The sequence below is a fragment of the Haemaphysalis longicornis genome, unplaced genomic scaffold (genome assembly GCF_048455015.1).
Source record: "Haemaphysalis longicornis isolate Haplotype H1 unplaced genomic scaffold, Haemaphysalis longicornis Haplotype H1 scaffold_14, whole genome shotgun sequence".
In the NCBI taxonomy this organism is placed as follows: domain Eukaryota; kingdom Metazoa; phylum Arthropoda; class Arachnida; order Ixodida; family Ixodidae; genus Haemaphysalis; species Haemaphysalis longicornis.
Genome location: NW_027526245.1, coordinates 47,074,710 through 47,089,835, shown reverse-complemented (window position 1 = coordinate 47,089,835; position 15,126 = coordinate 47,074,710). Strand labels below are relative to the sequence as shown.

At 45.4% G+C, this 15,126-nt stretch overlaps 1 long non-coding RNA gene across 1 annotated transcript in view; it reads left to right on the top strand.

Moving 5' to 3' along the window:
- LOC144165075 (uncharacterized) overlaps positions 1–11,254 on the top strand; it is a 39,154-nt gene extending 27,900 nt beyond the window's left edge. Inside the window, exon 3 of the long non-coding RNA XR_013321336.1 lies at positions 11,059–11,254. This is a non-coding gene — a long non-coding RNA (uncharacterized LOC144165075). The remainder of the gene's footprint in view (positions 1–11,058) is intronic.
- The last annotated feature ends 3,872 nt before the right edge of the window (positions 11,255–15,126 follow it).

Sequence of the window (15,126 nt, the reverse complement as noted above, 5' to 3'; positions counted from 1 at the left end):
ATCGCACTTTATTGTAGGTTCCTTTTGTCGTAACCTATTGCCGTTGCTCATGCTGGATGCACTAGTCGACGTCTTGTAACTTAGGAAGTACAGTTGACCTCAGCTTTTAACTTCCAATGTGTACTGGAAGTCTCCTGCTTCTAGTCTATTATAGCTCTACTTACATGAGTTTGTAGCACACACCAACACTAACGGTAGATGTCACAACGCTTCGTAAGAACCGTTTGCGCCTACTTGAAATCGTTGTTCTGCAGTTTGGAGCCTACGAAAAAGCTACGTTCGCACAAACCTGCTCTCAGTCGTGGTGAGGTATTAGTGAAGGCTTTACAGCCTCGAACGTAGGATTCTTTCCTACGGTGAAGCAGTTTTGGGCTATTGCGTTGCCTTCAGTATTTACGGGGTTGCAATATTTAGCTCAGAAAGCCATTTCTGAAGGGGGGTTGGCCATTGTCAGCCGCACAATTTTGTGCGGGGCTGATAAGCCGTTTTCATCAAGCGTACGCGGGAAGACGTAATCACCGCATACTAGAACTCCGTCGGTGTTAGCAAATACAGGTCACCCGTGGAAGACAGAATTAGGGCAGCAAAAACTGTGTCCTTGGAAATAGGCTGCGTACCTGTAGGACCACTGAAAACGCTACAGTCACAGATACGAAGCCGAACACTTATGATTCAAATAATTTCATTGCTTGGGCAATGAAGTTCGTTTTCTTTACTTAGTTTCTGACAATCCGCCCTGCTGACACTCTCTCCAGATGGCGAACGATTTGACACCCTCACACCAAACAACTCTCCCACACCGGAACTAATTTAGTCACCTAACTACAGGAACTAACCATAATTCACACGACACGTTCTCGACATAATGGAAGTGAAAACATACAGGGAGAAAAAGATAAATGGGTAGAATTTCAAAATATACGCATCTCAATTGTACGCATTTTAATTTTTTTATAATGCCTTTGAAGCTCCCGCGGCCCGGTCACAACAGCAATCTTTGTCTGCCAAACGCTAGAAGGGGCCACCAGCCAAAGCCCCGTCCCCGCAAACACAATGAAACAATACAGATTTTGTTCCTTTAAAGTCACTTACACCCTACAGCTGCATGCTCTCGCTAGCTTATCATAACCCACCCAACCGTACACATTGCCATGAAGGCAGTTTATTATGTGTATCGTTTAAATGCAGAGCATTTCTTTAACTCACGATGTCACCCGGTGTTGGCGTGCCTCGGCGTCCGCAACAGCTGTTCCAGGTGCGCCCTCTCCCCCACTCCTCTCCCGCATCACGCTACCCTCCTCGCTCTCAACAACAGGTCCGCAACCCTCCCCCTAAATTATATAAAAAAATAATACTCACCGGCGCCTGGTTTCGATCCCACGACCCTGCGGCCGGAACGCAACGTACATGGTGCTCTACCCACTGCGCCACAAAGCCGACACAGAATGGAAGGCTACGAACGCGCCTTATATCCTTGACTCATTGAAACTACGTCAAGAAGCTGCTGATACAACGCATTCACTAACTGTGGGCGAAACGCGAGGTACATGGTGCTCTTCCCACTGCGCCACAAAAACCGACACAGAATGAAAGGGTACCAACGCGCCTTATATCCTTGGCTCATTCAAACTACGTGAAGAAGCTGCTGATACAACGCATTCACTACCACCAACTCCCCAAACACTAGACGTTAACGCAATACACCCACCCCCTATACGACGCATTTACTCGAGTCCCCCTCGCGGGGAGATGGGCCCTTTTTTATTTTAAATATTTGCTGTAGTATATGTTGCTATATAAGTTAAATTGCGTTTTTATGTTTTCCAGACTAAATGTATATATATATATATATATATATATATATATATATATATATATATATATATAGGTATGTATATATATTTTTTTAAGATAAGGAAAACAATTGACAAGCGGGTGCGCCATGATCTACATGTGCGTACGCTCAAAATATACCTAAAGGCTGGGATCGCCCCCCGGGGCCTTCTTCTATCATTAACACCATCGATGCATACGTTTAACAAACGTGAAACACAAAATGGGAACGAAACTCTTAAATCCGCATCACTTCAGCTAACTAAAATCGTAGTGGATCATTGTGATAATACACTCGCGTCTCTGAGGGCGGAGGAGCTTCGTGCTAGGAATAATATTGTCCTTTCTGCGCTGGAGGCCAGCGAACTGGAACTGTTCGAGAAAAAGAAGACAGATGAAATAATGAGAATCAAAATTAAAAAATTGTCAAGGGATAAAGTTCCATACTCAAACGAGTTTTCTGTTCCATACCCAAACGAGTTTTCTCAAATCAATTCAGCTCCGCACCACACAGACATTGGAAATTCCAAAATTACACCCCCAATTCTACCCTGCAAGTCGAAAGAAATGTCAAAAACTCAAAAGAACATAGATGAAAACATAATTAAACTCTCCGGGGTACAGCTTACTATTCATGAGCGGTCGTTAATATCGCGCGGGTTGACATTTTGCCCAAGTACTGGCCGATACAATGAGTTTAGCTTGCTGAAAGATCTGGACAATTTTTCACAAAATTTACGCCTAGAAGAATATTTTTTCGATAAGCTGGACAAGGAGCGCACTGCCCCAACCTCCGTCAATGTAGGGCGGCAGTGGATACCGAAATCAGAGCGGGAAAAACACTTGGACTCGTACATTGAGGCCGTTCAAAGAGACGTCCTGCGGGCTTATAACGCTCGCAAACCAGGGGCCCAGAACCTTTCTAAAGAGGAGCGCGAGGCACTTAAGGCACTGGGTGATCGAACAGACATTGTCATAAAACCGGCCGATAAAGGTGGAGGTATTGTAATACTTAGTAAACCAGACTACATTCAAGAAGGCCACCGTCAGTTAAATAACAAATTTTTCTACCAAAAACTTGACGCGGATCCAACTGTTGAACATCAGGAAATAATAACAACAACACTAAATAATCTTGTCAAAATTGGGGAAATAGAGCCACGCCTCTGTAAAGCACTTACAGCAGCACAAGCAACGCCAGGAAGGTTTTACATGCTGCCTAAAGTTCATAAAGAAGGGAACCCTGGTAGGCCAATAATTTCGGGAAGAGGCACTCTCCCCGAACCAATATCAAGCTACATAGACTCCCTGATTAAGCAAATACCCGCTACCCATTCGTCGTATCTTCGTGATACTAACCACTTCCTACGGGAAATCGACAACATAAAAATTCCTGATGGCGCCTTCCTTGTAACTCTAGATGTAACTTCTCTGTACACAAATATACCTCACCGAGATGGGATTGAAGCCCTGGTTGAATCCTATAGCATACATCGGCACCATGAGTCGCCAAGCCCACAAGTCATTGAAACTTCGACCAAGCTAGTGCAGGAATTAAATAGCTTTGAATTCCACAATCAGTATTACCTACAAATAAACGGCACTGCGATGGGTACTCGAATGGCACCCAACTACGCTAATATATTCATGAACGATCTCGAAACAAAATTTCAATCAACACGTGAAATTAAGCCATTTTTTTACAAACGCTTTCTGGACGATGTATTCCTTATTTGGACCGGTACGGAGGATGACTTAATCGACTTCATCGAGTGTTTCAACAAGGCCCATCCAAGCATCGCATTCACTTATACCTATTCAACCACGGAAATCAATTTCCTTGACGTGCATATAAATACAGACAAAGGAGAACTGATCACTACCGTGTACAAAAAACCTACCGATAGGCAGCAGTATCTGCACTTCGACAGTTGTCATCCGCGCCACTGCAAAACGAGTATCCCATACTCGCAGGCCCACCGATTTAGGAGAATTTGTTCCCGCACCGAGGACTTCGAGGCAAACGCAGAAAACTTGCGCAATGTACTCGCGAAGCAACAATACCCACCACCCATAGTCAACGACGCTATTTGCAAAGCGGTCAACCTTGATCGCCAAGAGTTGCTGCACCATGAAAAGGAACTAAACCAGAAGGGGAGAGGCAACCTAGTTTTGACGTTCGGGGGCAACTCCCCAAACATAAAGAAAATCTTGAAAAAGCACTTCAACATGCTACAACAGAGTGAACGGCTTTCGAAAATCTTCCCCACCTCTCCTCGGGTCGTATACAGGCGCCCCGAAAATATTAAAGATTACCTTGTACACGCCAAAACTGAGAGGGCACCCAAGGGTGGGGGTCGACCATGCGGAAAGGCACGGTGCCGCGTATGTAAACACATGCCGACAACCACGGTGGCAGAAAGCACCAACTCAAATTTCAAGCATCTAATTCACGCGACACTCGACTGCGACTCTTCTAATGTGGTGTACCTTCTGGAGTGCGGTGTTTGTGGCATCCAATACATTGGCCAGACGGACACGGCATTCCGCATGCGCTTCAACAACCATCGCGCACATGTTCGTTCACTACCGGATCTACCCTTATCACGACATATTAACTCCGAAAACCACCCGTTCGACTCCATCAGGGTCACACTTTTACAAAGTGGATTTTCTACTACAAGAGAACGCGAACAACGTGAATCTTACATTATTTACAAATTCAACACCGTAAAGGCAGGAATGAATGTTAGCCCGGGCATTATGTCGTCTATACATGCTGTTGATAATCTGGCTGCAGAATAATCCCCTATCTAAATTGTAAGTTTCTGTGTTGTTTAAACAAGTAATCAAGCTATTCTTATTTTATTTATTCCCTTCCTGGGGTGTCCTCGCAGGCGACATATGCCACAAACAACATCGAGGCGCCCGCCGCCGTTTACTCCAACAAAGGACCCGCGCGACTCCCGCGTGCGGTTAGGGGATTAGTTAAGCCCCTTCTCCCTGGTTCATGGTCAGGGACGACCCTGTCGGCTGCCCGGGCAGGGCAGAAGAATAGAGCTAAGAATGATGAATGGCGCTCGCTTGTCCTGCCGGTAGGCAGAATCGTGCATGCTTTGAGCCACAGTGCGGAGATCGTACCTACACTCTTAACGAGCCTGCCTGTTTGTTTTGTAGGGTTGGCGTCACTGAGATATGTGTGCGGCTGCGACCGCTTCCTGTAAACTCTTCCCGTATGGTCACTGACCATTAGAATTCTGTGCCTCCCAGTGATGGTGTGAGAGCGTCCCTGTTACTGCTTTGCGCTTTCGTTTCTTAAGCAGAGCGGCCCCCCTCTGAAGCGGGCGCTACCTGTCACTCGTTCTACAAGCTGACGAACGATGGAGGACATGTTTTTTGAAAGAGTTGTGTACTCCTCTCTCTTTTCTGCATGTTTAGGTTTGTTTGTGTTTTGCGTTTTTTTCTTGTCTTTTTTTTCTCTCTCTCTTTTTTGCAAACCTTCACCTCACCTCGCCGAGAGCGTGTTTGTTGCTACCTCTCTCCCCAAATCCCCCCTCTCTCTTTTTTCGGCGTCGTTGGACGACGAGCTTATAAATACGTGCACAGTAATACGAAATGTTGTCTTGAGATCTTGAGAAAGATCGGCATCCGATCGAAACGTCGACCAATAAACAGTTTTGTTAAAAGCTATACCCATTTTTTACTATATATATATATATATATATATATATATATATAAATATGTATAGCGATGATTAAGTTCCGAGATTCGGTTTCAAAAATACACGAGAGGGAAGACACACGTATGAAAACGATGATTGAACTAACGTTTCGACCGGGGTCCGGTCTTCGTCGGAGTAAACTTCGGTAATTGAGCGCGCTGAATATATGGGCACGAAATGACAAAGGCTGACGAAAAGTCTTGCCACTTTGCAGATACAAATCAACAATAATAAAATAACAAGAGCACACGCGGTGTTTGTACACGTGTGTATTAACATGAAGTTTTCAAATACAGAACTTGTACGGAATATAACGGATCAGGGAGGATGAACAACTACCCTTTAGAAAGAAAATGTTGACTATCGGCGATTACAGCTAAGCACCTAATACGCAAACACATCAGGAGCAGTATTTAGATATAAAAAAAAAAGATGTCATCGTTTCTGGAAACAATTCATATCGCTTCCGTACGCGTAATCAAACAAATGAATCGGTGAAGCCGCATTGAAAATGGTGGCTCTGCTTCGACGGTTGCAATGGGGATAATGCAATGACGCCAGCATATCAGGGCAAGAGGCACGTTAACGTTTCTACACTTTCATTGATACCGCGTTTGACTGTGTTAAATTTATGAATTAAAAAAGACTCACGCACGTCCCTTTCGTGATGCTAACGGAAACCTGATTCCAGTATAGTAGCCCTACTTTTTTCGAAAGAGTGACCGGGAATATATACATGCTTAGACAAGGGAAGCCCAGGAGAGGAACGTGCGTGCGCCCGGTGGTTATTAAAACGGAGCCTGAAAGACGTCTCGGTTTGGCCGATATACTGGAGTGCGCAGACTGACCACTCTAGGAGATATACTACATTCAACGTATCGCAGGTAAAATCGCATTTATTTTTTAAGGAAACGTCAGAACCTGTGCTGTTTACCGTTAGTGACGTGGTCATATGGGCGCACACTTTGCAACGAGGTTTTGGCAAGGAGAACATCCATGCGAAGATGGCGATGCGATCGTGGAAGAGGTCAGCATATCCCGTAGGTTTTTTGAACGGCGACAGACAACGCCCGGTGGCTCTTTAAAAATGCTCCTACGTCGCTGACTTTGCATAAGGATAATATGATGCTTCTTTAAAATGCCTGTGAATTTCGGCGCAGACACAGAGTGGGTGAGAACGAGATTGGGTTGTGAATCAGCCGTTGTGTTATTCTGCGGTTCGAGAAGCGGTTTGCGGTCCAGGGAATCCGCGCGCTTCAGAGCATCGTCAATCAATTTTAGGGTAGTTTTGCTTTATTAGAGAACCTACGGTACATGCTGACCTCTCCCACGATCGCACCGCCATCTTCGCATGGATGTTCTCCTTGCCAAAAAGCTCGTTTCAAAGTGTGCGCCCATATGACCACGTCACTAACGGTAAACATCACAGCTTCTGACGTTTCCTTAAAAATTAAATGCGATTTTACCTGCGATACGTTGAATGTAGTATATCTCCTAGAGTGATCAGTCTGCGCACTCCAGTATATCGGCCAAACCGAGACATCTTTCAGGCTCCGTTTTAATAACCACCGGGCGCACGCACGTTCCTCTCTTGGGCTTCCCTTGTCTAAGCATGTAAATATTCCCGGTCCCTCTTTCGAAAAAATTAGGGCTACTATACTGGAATCAGGTTTCCATTAGCATCACGAAAGGGAAGTGCGTGAGTCTTTTTATTTCATAAATTCAACACAGTCAAACGCGGTATCAATGAAAGTGTAGGAATGTTAACGTGCCTCTTGCCCTGATATGCTGGCGTCATTGCATTATCCCTATTAGAACCGTAGAAGCACAGCCACCATTTTCAATGCGGCTTTACCGATTCATTTGTTTGATTACGCGAACGGAAGCGATATGAAATGTTTCCAGAAACGATGACATCTTTTCTTTTTTATATATACATACTGCTCCTGATGTGTTTGCGTATTAAGTGCTAAGCCGTAATCCCCGAACGTTATCATTTTCTTTCTAAAGGGTAGTTGTTGATCCTCCCTGATCCGTTCCGATATCCTGTACAAGTTCTGTATTTGAAAACTTCATGTTAATTCACACGTGTACAAACACCACGTGTGCTCTTCTTATTTTATTATTGTTGATTTGTATCTTTAAAGTGGCAAGACTATTCGTCAGCCTTTATCATTTCGTGCATATATATTCAGCGCGCTCAATTACCGAAGTTTACTCTGATGAAGTCCGGAGCCCGGTCGAAACAACAGTTCAATCATCGTTTTCATACGGGTGTCTCCCCTCTCGTGTATATTGATTGATTGTGGGGTTTAACGCGCCGACGCAACGCAGGCGATGAGGCGCACCGTAGTGGAGGGCTCCGGATTAATTTTTACCAACTGGGGATCTTTAACGTGCGCCGAAATCTCGTACACATGGGCGTTTTTGCTTTTCGCCTCCATCAGAAAAGCGGCCACCGAGGCCGGGAATCGAACCCGCGACCTCGTGCTCAGCAGCGCAACGCCTTAGCCACTGAGTCTCTCGTGTATATATATATATATATATATATATATATATATATATATATATACCAGAACAGAGAGATACGGGACGAGGGACTCGGTAAAGATACATATCAAGGTTGCAGTCGTCATTGCCAGTGCTATTCGGCTTTTTTCGAAATATTTAATAGGGCCGAATGACGTGTGCTTGTCACGTTTCTTTGATTCATTGATAAATAAGCGAAAATATAAGTCGAGAAAAAATCCGCCGTTTTCCGGGAGCGGGACTCGAACCCACATCTCCGCATAACCGGTGCGGTGCGTTCGCCATTACGCTATCCCCACAGCGGCTTCTCTCTCGACTTTAAAGCGGGGGTTTACATTTACAAGAGCTCTGAGGCTTGTCAACTAGCGCCGCCCCTCGACTACCGCGGGAGACGTAGAACGTCTTCTTTCCCAGCGGCCGCAACGTTGAACGTGGTCGGAGGTCGGGGTTAGCAATGGGCATATCCGAACTGCTGGAGCCAGTGCCTCGTAATGCATGTAGCAGAACAGAGAGATACGGGACGAGGGACTCGGTAAAGATACATATCAAGGTTGCAGTCGTCATTGCCAGTGCTATTCGGCTTTTTTCGAAATATTTAATAGGGCCGAATGACGTGTGCTTGTCACATTTCTTTGATTCATTGATAAATAAGCGAAAATATAAGTCGAGAAAAAATCCGCCGTTTTCCGGGAGCGGGACTCGAACCCACATCTCCGCATAACCGGTGTGGTGCGTTCGCCATTACGCTATCCCCACAGCGGCGTCTCTCTCGACTTTAAAGCGGGGGTTTATATTTACAAGAGCTCTGAGGCTGGTCAACTAGCGCCGCCTAGTTGACCAGCCTCAGAGCTCTTGTAAATATAAACCCCCGCTTTAAAGTCGAGAGAGAAGCCGCTGTGGGGATAGCGTAATGGCGAACGCACCACACCGGTTATGCGGAGATGTGGGTTCGAGTCCCGCTCCCGGAAAACGGCGGATTTTTTCTCGACTTATATTTTCGCTTATTTATCAATGAATCAAAGAAACGTGACAAGCACACGTCATTCGGCCCTATTAAATATTTCGAAAAAAGCCGAATAGCACTGGCAATGACGACTGCAACCTTGATATATATATATATGAATATAAATATATATATATATATATATATATATATATATATATATATATATTTACATATATACCGAATAAGAGTTGGCAGTCAAGAAAACCTCGGAAAGAAAAGGGGGGAATTCGGTAGGTCATCGAATCAGGTGAAGAATTGTAGGAGTCAGTTTCTTTGTGATTCAAAAAATTCTTCATCTGTTTCTATGACCTACCGCATTCCCCCCTTTGCTTTCCGAGGTTTTCTTGACTGCCAACTCTTGTTCGGTCTCGGTCTTATTTCACCGAGCCACTAATTTCCCCGTTCTGATTCACTACATATTATATATATATATATATATATATATATATACAAAAATGAGTGTTGGCAGTCAAGAAAAGAAAATTTTGCAACGCTGACGAGTCACCGCATAATTTAACTGCTGCGGCAGGAGATGTCTCGCAAGAGCCGCGACGTGGTTTACATCCCGACGTGCTTCCCCGAGGAACGCGTTCGCGTGCGCAAAATGCGCGACGAGGTCGCTCGGCTGCCCGCTGCTTCGACCGACATCTGGAAACCCAACATGATTCAGAAGTACGAGCATTAACGTAACCCAACCGCATACGCACGCTTACGACATCTACCTCGCGAGGGGCACGGTGAAAGGCAGAGCATTTTTAGGGGGCGCACGACGAGCGCGCCAAGCCCCGCACATACCCGATTTTATCTGGTTCGAAAGAAATTGACAACGAGAGCGCACGCCGAGAACCGCCCAATCACGGCACGACCGCGCCACGACCACGTCACGACTACGTCACGATCACGCCACAACTGTTGTTGCTCTGGCGCCAAACTACGACGCATGCGCGCACCACCTGTTGGGGAATGCGATGCGAGCACGCAGAGAACACGAGAGGAGCAGCGGAGAGCAGGCGAGGAGGAGTGGGGGAGAGGGCGCACCTGGAACGGCTGTTGCGGACGCCGAGGCACGCCAACGCCGGGTGACATCGTGAGTTAAAGAAATGCTCGGCATTTAAAACCTGGGAAAGCAAAGGGGAGGTTGTGGTAGGTCTTTGAAACAAGTAAAGAATTTGGAAAGAAAGATAGAACGCGGAGAAAAAATCCCCGCCAGGTGGCATCCGAACCCACGATCTCCAGAATACCGGTCTGGTGCGATAACCACTACGCTACCGGCGGGCGATTTTGCCCCCGCTTTCTGGGGTATTTATGACAATGTAATTCTTTCCTGTGCTTGGGGGTGGGAGCGAGCGCCACTCTGACTTCTCGGGGTGAAGGGGGCCTTCTTTTTTAATCGCCGTGCCGTGACTCGAGTGTCTACGACATGTCGAGAGTGGTCGACAAGCGTTGCACCCTCTTAAGCTCCGTATGGTACCAAGACTGCCAGAACAGAGGCCCTCGCTATGCATGTAGCGAATCAGAATAGGAAATGAGGGGCTCGAGAAATAACACAGAAATAAGGGTTGGCAGTCAAGAAAACCTCGGAAAGCAAAGGGGAAGTTGTGGTAGGTCATTTAAACAAATAAAGAATTTGGAAAGAAAGAAAGAAAGCGGAGAAAAAATCCCCGCCAGGTGGGATCCGAACGGTCGTGGGTTTGGATCCCACCTGGCGGGGATTTTGTCTCCGCTTTCTTTCTTTCTTTCCAAATTTTTGTATCGGTTTCAATGACCTACCACAACCTGCCCTTTGCTTACCGAGGTTTTCTTGACTGCCAACCCTTATTTCTGTGTTATTTCTGCGAGCCCATCATTTCCTATTCTGATTCGCTATATATATATATATATATATATATATATATATATTATACGTCAAGCTGGTCAATACAAACTTTCAAGGTCATTTATGTGTTGCTTGTCTTGCCCCATTTGCAGTGTGAAGTGCGGAGCCCAAAGCAAACGTGCCCTAGAAACTGCCGGTGCCAGGCCTGCAACACAGGAATATATGGTTTCTGCGGCTATGTGCGGAGTGGCGATGAACTTTGAGAGAGTATTTGTGGCTGTTGGAAAGCATCAGAGGTTGTTTGTTATTACAAAGTAGAAGTAGAAGAAATAAATTAAGAGAAAAGTATTAGTTAAATTGGGCCATGTGGATATAAGGTAAAGGTGACACCTAGCTCTTTGTGGTGGAAGTATATACCATAAAGTCAAACGTCAGGAAGCCTAAATTCCGCATATGCAGTAGCATAGTTATGGAACAAACGTTTTATTGTGAAATTCATGCGCATTGTGTGCATGTTGCCGAACTCAGTTTTACCATACACTAGGGCATGTTATTGGGTTCAGTTGAGTATATTTGAGGCGAATTGAAAAGTTCACATTGCATGTTCAGGTAATGTTTGGGACTAGTAAGAAGCGAATAAACAGTTTTTCAACGTGCAACACACTAAATCATTTCTGTGCAGTCCCTTGCCACTGCATCAAATGCTGATGTACCATAACTTCGTAGTTTGGGCTTTTTCTAGAATGGCGACAAATATTCTCCTCTCTCCCATGTGGGTTTCCACGAGATCACGTTGTACCCCGATGCCATAAATCCGCGTGGCCGCAGTGCCCTGAATCAGCGTACGTTCATATGTTATTTTAAGAATCACAAGAATTAGTGATGTGCTGTGTTTAGACAACATGCTGCTGTTACATCGTACTTTTACTTCTCTTCTCATTGTAATTGGTCTGCTTGACCCACAGTGTATCAAAACAGAAAGGTTTTGCTCTCACAACAATGCTAACATATCATGAGTGAGCAGGAAAAATGGATCGACATAAAACCTTTTGTTTTTTTCTTTTTCGAATTTCTTGCAGTTTTGACGTGTCGAGTCTTTATATGATGTGTGGGCGAATGTTTCATGGCTTTACCAATAAGAATTTTAGCTTTGCGACTCTCATCCTCATTCACTTCGTGGAGATGACGGGTTTTTTTTTTCTTGCCTGCGTTTCATTAAAAATAAATGGTGAGTCTCACTGACGCAAGATAATTTCTTGAATGTGAAGCCCCGGTATGTTTTTGTTTGTAAGTAGTTTTGAGCTACTCTACTGCGGGGCACAAAATTACTTGAAGGAACAAGCGCTACAGAGCGCCTGAAGTTTCCCACGCAAAACACCTGAAGCAGAAAGCTTGCATCTACAGTCCTCATGTTCCTGCAAACGCGTTTGTGCACAAGCGCGGTTGTACTCTTTCCACACATACGAAGTTCCGATACATATCCCTGCATTCCGCGGTTCTCTTGTCTCGAGGGTTAGAAAACCACGACACGTAGGTGCAAACTATTCCAGATGTTTCATTTGTTCCGAATAAAACTTGTTCACACGGCGAATATACCGTCAAACTTAGGACACAAGAATTGGTTTAACTTCGCTTCTCGTTGTCATATGTCTTGGTATCTCCATTTCCCGAGGACTGAAACGCCTCAGTTTTTTGTGTAGACATGAAGCCCTAGCGCACCACCTAACAGGCGCTGACTTGTTATACGCCTTCAAAGGTTCAAGACTAAATAGCCTTCCTTTTTTCCGTTTTCAATGCTACATGCACAACCTATATCTTTTAAATCTTTCATCATTTTCCATTATTTTCTCACACGGAGGTGCCGACGAAGCGTCCGAAGGTACGGGTAAAAAACATTTGTACCAACTTTTTACCACTACGCAAGCTCCACATTGTTCCATGCTACCGGTCGTTTGCAAGAGTTCAGAAAAATCAACTACAGAGATATGCAATTCTTCAGCACTTCGTTTTTACGGAATTACCATTACTGTACAGATAGTTACAATGAAGCCTGAAAAACGCCTGTAATGTGCATGTTTTAATCTTTAAAGCAAATAGAAATATTAACCTATACAGCGGTATTTTTATGGCGGAGGCGTAAGAAATGTTTCTCGTGACAAGTCATAGTGTAAGTCAACGCATAATCAAGTCTGTGAATTATACGGATTCTGAGTGTGGTGCATGAATTTACATCGGCAGAGTCACCACGAATCAACGTCATGAATCTCTTATTCAATACGACAATGTTCGCATATGCGTGGAATCTCAAACTGAATGTGTATTGGGTGCTATGTGACTCTTGGGTCATGGGAATGAGACCGCAGATCAACTGGCCGCGCCTGTAGCAGTTATATAACGGTGGACATAAAAACCGTACTCTACACCGACCTCATGTGAGACATCAGAAAAAACCTTCGTAAAACATGTCAAGCAGATTAAATTAACATAAGAATCAACGAGGTTTTGTAAAACCCTGTTTGGGAGGTTACGTAACTGACTTACAAAACAAACACAGGGAAGTTACAGTAGCAAGGTCACGGAAGGGCCACCCACACGTAATATTTTTCGGCGTTTTTTTGTTTCGCATTCCCGCTGTCTGATGTGCCAGGTGTTGATTGGCTTCGTTGCTACCGCGGTAAGCTACGCCAGGATGGCTGCGCTGCTTGCGTTCGAGCGGCGCCCAGGGATAACGCCAATTCTCCTGGAGCACGGCGGTTATCTTCACAAGTATTCCTAATTCACCTTCACGACCAACAGACGGCCAACTATAGTGGAACGCTCGAGGATCCGGTTCAAGAATGCCTTCCTTGCGGAAGTTAACCGAACACGACACCACTGGTCGGCGACTCTGGCTAGTTTCGGTTTCAAAATTGGGGCGATCCTCGCGGCAGGGTGCTGTGGCGTGGCCGTTCCCTTTCCTTCAGCGTTTCTTTCTTTCCACACCGTCAACGCTTCCGCGCCTCCTCACGCATGCGCAACAGCTCACCGGCGCCAATATATTTTTTCTTTCCCTCGGCGCGCACGGCGGGTCAGATCGGTGCATGCGTAAACGAGCCGGCGTGCGAAGGGTTGCGCCGGTTGCCTAAACTCCTCCACTGGCTGAAAGTTTCGCTGTATTATAAAATATACTCAAATGTATTGTAAAGATGTGGCCGCGGGGGAAGGATCGTCACCAGTCCTCCGCAGCTCTGTAGTGCAGCAACAGAGGGCGAAAGAGTTCGGCCAAGTATCTCTTCTTCTCCAAAGATGAGAGGTAAGCAAATTAGCTTTGTACAAGTTAAAGTAATTTCCAAAAAACCCGACCGATGGCACTCTTCTGTTTTCAAAATACTTCGCGCATGTAACGTGAAGTTAATGAGACACGTCAGTCGTCTTGGAGTGGAAACTGATGTGCAAATATATCCCCGCCTTGAAGGTACACAAAGTATTAATAGAAGTAAACGCGCGTTCGTCGTGCACACTCTTGCTCTTAAGGGGAATTTCAGGCGGCATTGCCGTTTTATGATTGCCTTAGCAACTGCTTGAACATAGATTCAGGATTCTTATCAGTGTATTTTTATTGTTATTTCGTGCAGTGGGTTTGAGTCTTGGTTGTGGTCCCAAGTCGAGCAAGGTTTGAGACTTCATTGGATGTTTCCTCTGGTGACTCTTCTCAACCCCTCCAAAGTCATCACGCTGCACCTGCTCACAAAGAAGGCACCCTCAACTGTACGCGCTTCTTTTCAGTGACTGCGTACGTATATGGCAATTGTTGGCGTGGCGGTGGTGTGCCCTAACGAATTCTTCCTCCCACATTTTGCTCCAAAAACAGATATTTGCGTCAAAACTGCTGCCAAGCGTTGCTTCAGTGCTCCGAAAAATCTGGCGTAACACCACGGCGTTCAATGCCAGTCGATTTGTACAGGGAGCAGTGTATGGCCGAGCCGAAATACATGCGTTGTCTGCAGCCGCCATTGCAAGCGTTTCGCTCATTAAAAATAAAAAAAAACAAAGTAGCATTGCAGGCTTTGCTCTTCAATCTAACCTGCGCGCCCACGCCTTGTCATCTCATCGCGAGTGGCTGTGCTGTTCCATCGTCATGCATCGTCATGCCGTATAGGACAGGATGAGATAAGAGGCGCGGCCAAGACACGAGCTAGAGAGTAGCTTGTGACAACCTAGCCGATATCTTCAAGTAATTA